The following is a 6,436-nucleotide window of genomic DNA, read 5'->3' on the forward strand; positions in this document are numbered from 1 at the left end:
ATTTGCCTTTTCTGTGTTATCGGCTTTTAAAGATTATTAACTCCACGCCTTGCTCAGATATGGCCAGAATGGGTACTCCTTAGCCCTTACAATTAGAGGGATCTTGCGTGAGAGTGGCCGTGAATGGAGAACGGCTTCGATTAGTAGAGAATTCTCCACAATTAATTAATGCTTTGTATAGCTGATTCCCATAACCCACCCATATGAGAAGCAGTTGGATATGTGCGATAAGAGCGACCTTTGTCTTTTGTAAGTGTAGGTGCCAATAATGATAATGGCGTACCGGTCATTATATGATCGAGTAGTTGTGGCTTTAGAGAAGTCTTCACAATACCGATCTTCTAGAGTTTTGTTTGATATGGGGGAAGTTTCTTTAACTTTTGAAATTGCCTTAATTGTGAATTAAGGTATTTGTTTGTATATACTGGTAACTAGTTTTGTAACTAGTCCATTTTGTGTTTCGCTGTGCAGCGTTTGAAATTTTTGTGCCTTTGAGCAGCATGGTGTCTCTTGGCAAATTTTCGAATTTTGGGTTTCGTGATTTGCTTTTGCAGTTAAACCCTTGGTTCTTTTTGTAAAAGTGCTTCTTTGGAGTGAGATCGGATATCTGCTGTAATGAAGCATTGAATTGTGTCTTTTGTGACAATAGAAGCAATTATATTTGCTTTTGCAGTTTTTAAGATTGTGTGTATGGGACAAGCAGTTTGTACAGAGTCTTTTTGATCTGACAAAGTTGTTCCTTTCGTTAATATTTAATTTTTTAAACTTATCGCAAGTTTTAAGCTTATGCCCTCTTGTGCGTAGTTCGCATGACGTGTGTTTTTTCTGTTCGGACATGAACGAGTGCGTTTTGTGAAAGCTTTTGTTTAAATTTTTGTTGCTTCTAGCTTGGGTTCTATTGAAGCTTCTATTTTGGTCGTGTTTAATGATCTTAGTTTTGATTATTTTTTCTTCTAACCTTTCCGCAATTTCATATTGGGTGGTGAGAAAATCTTTCATTTGTTGCCACGTTGGGCACTTTTTTCGTGATGAGAGCGATTGCTCCCATAGAAGTAACGACTTTTCTGGTAATGCGGCGGTGCAAATGCTTACCGGAATTGGGTCCCAGCTGTCTGTGGGAATATTTAGTGTCGATAGAATCGACAAACAATTTGAAACAGTGGTTTGATGAATTCTACACTTGTGCCTTTCTTAATTTTTGGCAAGTTCATTAGTGTCGTTACTTGCTTATCGACCAGTATTCTGTCGTTTTCATATCTAGCTTTTAGAGCTTCCCAAGCCAAATTGAAATTGTCGTCATTTAATGCGAACCGTTTGCCTATTTCGCCTGCTTGACCTTTAGTTTTGTATCTGAGGTGATACAATTTTTGCGCATGTGATAATTGAGGATGGTTTATGTACACGGCCGTAAACATGTCCCGGAAGGACGGCCATTCTTCATAACCTCCGTAAAAGGTTTCTGTGTCACATGCGGCCAGCTCGAGGTAGATGCCTGAACTTGCCTCTTGACTGTCTATTTGTGGCAGCTCTACTCTACTGTGGGGAGTAGGCGCAATTGCTTTTATTAGCTTTAATTGATCGGAGATCATAGCTTTCGTTTCTTCATACTGGTCTAAGCAGTTTTCGTATATTGCGTAAGCCGAGGATTTGAAATTGTGTGTATCTGAATCGTCAGAATCTAGAATGGCGTCATGAGCCGCTTGGAGGCGAGTCCAAAAATTTTTAAGTTTTTTTCTAATAACGATTCAGAGTTCTCATGAATCGGAGAAGAGGCAAATCTAGTGCAGTATCGTAATATACTGTCACTTTGTGAAATAAATTTAATAGCCTGTTTTGAGCGTGTAGCTCCTGCAGGTTTATTTTGATTTTTGTCGTTGTTAACCATTTTTGTTATATTATAAAAATATTTATATTTCTTATTTTATATATTTATATATAAAGTATTTGTCAACTGATTTGTAGTATCTAATCGAATCGATATAGTGTAACAAATTGTATACTCTTTTAAATAAATAAGAGTTTTTTCAGATTATATCAGTACAAACGTATCGTTTTGTATATACTTGCATTGGTATTATTTTATTTATATTTTACTTTGAATCGTTAATTACTATTAAACCGCGTTTTTTGTACATTAAAATATTTGATGTCCGAAATTTTGTATTTAGGTACACCCTAAAACTCGGACTTGTATGTACTTATGCTTTGTGCGATTGAGAGCTCGTTGAAGAGATCAATGCGCTTTGCTTGTGCTAATGTACAGGCAGGATTAAAGGGATGTTAAACTTATTCCAGTGTGAGAGCGCCTCAAAATTAGCGTTTTTTATAACATTTTCCATTATGGCCAGACTGAACAAAATAACAATTTTTGGGCATTTACCAACCCAATACCCAACATTTAGTACGAATAAAAATTACTAAATAGTGGTTATTTATTATATGGAGAAATCATTTAAATCTTTTTAAAGAATATTATAACAACTGACTTTTGTACTTTCAATACCCAATAACAGGATTTAAGCTTGTTAGCTCTCAATCATTAAATGTTTTTAATAATTTTCCATTGAAAATAAAACTATGATGCTTCAAATTACAAAACGTTTCATCAAATATCTTTAAATTTCTCAAATTTATTTAATTTTCATTGTTCTACATTTTTTATAAGTGGTCTTGAACGATGCAACAAATCCCTCCGTTTACACATTTTTTTGGTAAGATTTCAATCTGGCCATCGCTGGTTTCCAATTGATAAACGTCAAAACCTACTGAACTCGATTAGCTGTCAAAGTTCAGTAGGTTTTGACGTTTAGCAATTGCTCTCTCACTTCCAGTGGTATTTTCACTAGGTATATATGCGAATATGTATGTATGTCTGTTTTGTTGTTTTAAATTTTTATGTGCTGCTTTTTATGTTATGATCTTTTCCTTCGCTTACCAGTCTTAGGCAATCCTGCTTATTACTTGATCAAGTATAAGAGGTATTGGCGGATTCTAGTGCAAGTAAATTCTTGTTGGAAGGTTTATTGTGTTTGGAATACACGAACGTAAGCATTCATATGTATATAAGCATTCAATTTAACACTTATTATATGTTACTAAGTGTATACACATATGTATGTATGTATGTATGTATATATGGCATATATGTATTTATATTGCACTAAGCGGTATTGCGACTTTTACCGTGTTTGGATTTTTTTTTATATCAAGCCGTTAGAGCGTATTTTTTATTACAAGTTTTATATCAAATAACTCGGTAATATTATTCATACATATTTGCATATATGTACATATTACATAAATTAAGATGAACATAATACGCTCACTTGGTGCTCGGTTTGGTATGTTCTGTTGGGTGTAGGCATATACTTATGCTGCCTTAACGCCTTCTTCTTGGTTTGTTCCCCGTCCTGTGCTCCAGCTGGCTTCCTCCTTGTGCTGTTGTTTTGTTGTGTGTATGTATATTTGTTTTTATGTTCGCGCCCGTTTATTTTGTTTTTACTTTTATTTTATGTTTTGGCTTTCGCGCCCGGTTTGTGGTTTAGTTAGTTAAAACGTTTGTATTTTTGTATTTCTTGTCTTTGGGAAAAACTTTAAATATCTTCTTTTAGTTATTTTTGTAATATTAGTGTATTTTTATTTTGTAACACCACTGTTTGCTTAACAAAAGTTGAAAAGTGTTTGTCACTACTTTATTTCTCACTTTATACAATATTAATAAAAAAAAAATATATTATTTGTTTCCTGTTTAGATAAAAAATATACGTATTTTCATAACATCGTCAAAGTCTGCTATTTCTTTGTCCATGACTGTATATATATATATTTTTTTTTTGTTTCTATCACTTCGCCGTTTCTCTCTACTTTCTTAAAATTTTTTCCACCTCACTGACATATGTATGTATGTACATATATACTATGTGTGGGCACACAGACAAGTCGTACCACATCTGGCAGCACTGTTTGTCAGTTATTCTATTATTTCATTATCTTTATATTCTTCTTGGAAATTTACAGTTTCAACTGAATTCTAAGCTTTTAGTTTTTAAGAAGCGTCACTTCTTGTATAGACGCCAACAAGTGAAGAAGTCTTTTGAGTTATCTTAATAAATAATCTGTAATATAATAAATGTGGTGTATAAGTCGCCACATAATTGGTGACCCCTACAATTGAACAGCACACCATAATTGGTACAACTACAGTGTAACAACACTACATCACCTTGCCGCCCAGTTGAGCCTACGAGGAGGCGCAACTGCAACTGGCGCAAACGGCCAACGCAATACGCCACCTGTACGCCTACGGCCTCGGCAGCGGACAAGATATCCAATGGGCATCCAGCACCGATCTTACGGGCCTCTCGCCAGCCATCATAGAGGCGCCAGCCGCCGGCGATGGTGCCACGACCTACTACACTAACGCCAGCGATTTGTATCAGCCGAATTTGGCTGGTTCAGCGCAACAACATGGCCACAACCATCAACAACAGCAAAATCCGCACGTACAAATGCAACTGCAATCGCGGGTGCAACAGCAACAGCGCAGTAACAGCAACAACGGACGCTACAACTGCAGTTGCCAACCAAACCTATATAAAATGCACAATTAGATAGTAATACAAATCTTATTGAATTATATATTTGCAAAGATTTTATGGAATTCATCATAAAATAGCTCAATTTTAAAATATATATGTACATACTTATGTGCTTTCATAATAAATATACATACATACTTACATACATACTTATGTATACCGATCTATAAATTACATACATATGTACATATGTATATGCAGCATCGTTTGCGCATAGTAAATATGCGAATCTGTAAGCGTACATTCCTTAACATTGGAATTATTATTTTTCTCATTTAACACTGAAAATGCTCAATTCTGCTATTTTCGTGTCCCCTGATGTTAAGTGGTGAAACACGCTAATAATTTTCTGTGGTGAAACACGCTCATCCAAAACAGTAAATATCCCAAAATTGCAATATCCCTAAATTTTCATCATCGTGAACCTTCTCTATAAATATACGTTCCCTGCTTGTAGGTTTATACAATGGAACGAACGCAAAATGGATTTGTGTGTCGTGTATGGGCAAACGAATTCATACAGATCGAACGCACATGTGTGTCGTGTATGGGCTCTATAAGGCCATGTACAGACGGCTATGTTCGTAAATGCATCATGACTTGCAGCATAAGCAACAGTAGCAACACTGCAAGTTTGACGTTTGATACTTCTTATACAATTTTTGACAATTTGCAGATACATTTGTTTGCATTTTTGAACGCATATAATACTAAAATGGAAATTTTGCTGAAACTAACACTAGACGAAATTTGTGAGCAAAGAAATGATAGATTTTCTTTAAATTTAAGAAAAAGAAGGGTATTGAAGTCAAAAAGAAAAATTTGTAAGTACAAATGTTTGTTTTTTAAAAGACAAAGTATTTATAGAACAAACTTTCGGGATTTTTAAGAAACAGTTTAGAATTTTAAATTATATTGAAGCTTCGAGCATTAAATGTACATCTAATGTAATACTCGCTTGCGCTATCTTACACAATTTTATCATAAATAAGGGAGGTTATTTTGAACATATTAACGATACAATAACACATGCCGATATGGAAACCAACAATGAAATCGAAGGAATTCAAGATGCCCCCATTCGCCGTGTTGATTCAGATGATATCAATGGAATCGATAGAAGAAACTATTTTACCACTCTGTTTTCATTATAAAAAATTTACTTTACCTCACCTTCCTTTATTTGAATAATTTTTTATTACTTTTTCTGATGAACTTCATTTTAATTTTTATTGTTTTCATTTACATTTTTAACTTCGGTCACAACTTTCTTCCACAATACATTTTTTTTCCTTCTACCCGATTTAAACTCGTCCTCCATATTCAACCGTACTCTTAGCAATAACTGTGTCCCCGCATTACTGAGATTTTCACTAAAAATTTAAAAATAATAATTTATACAATTACTATTAACATAATTTAACTAAATTTCAATACAAAAATCAAAATAAAACAGTTTTGCACTTACTTTTCGTCAGACATCGTAGTTAAATGCAGTAAACAATTTTTTGATAGAAATTATGAGTGACAGCTGATAGAAGTGTTGTCTTTTCGAACGCTTGATTATTGCAGTGCTGCAATATTGGCATTTCTGAACGTTCTGTTTGTTATGCATCGCATATGCAAGGTACACATTAAATAATATATACGAACATTATACCACGCAAGATTGTGTGTTAATCAAGGATAATGGGATACCCAAGAGTGTGAAAGCGCCTCAAAATAAGCTTTTTTTATAACATTTTTCATTGTGGCCAGATCGAACAAAATAATATAATACATTTTTGGGCATTTAAATTAAAACACGAAACATTTATTACGATTGCAAATCATTATAT

This window comes from Bactrocera tryoni, chromosome 1 (genome assembly GCF_016617805.1).
Source record: "Bactrocera tryoni isolate S06 chromosome 1, CSIRO_BtryS06_freeze2, whole genome shotgun sequence".
Classification (NCBI taxonomy): Eukaryota; Metazoa; Arthropoda; class Insecta; order Diptera; family Tephritidae; genus Bactrocera; species Bactrocera tryoni.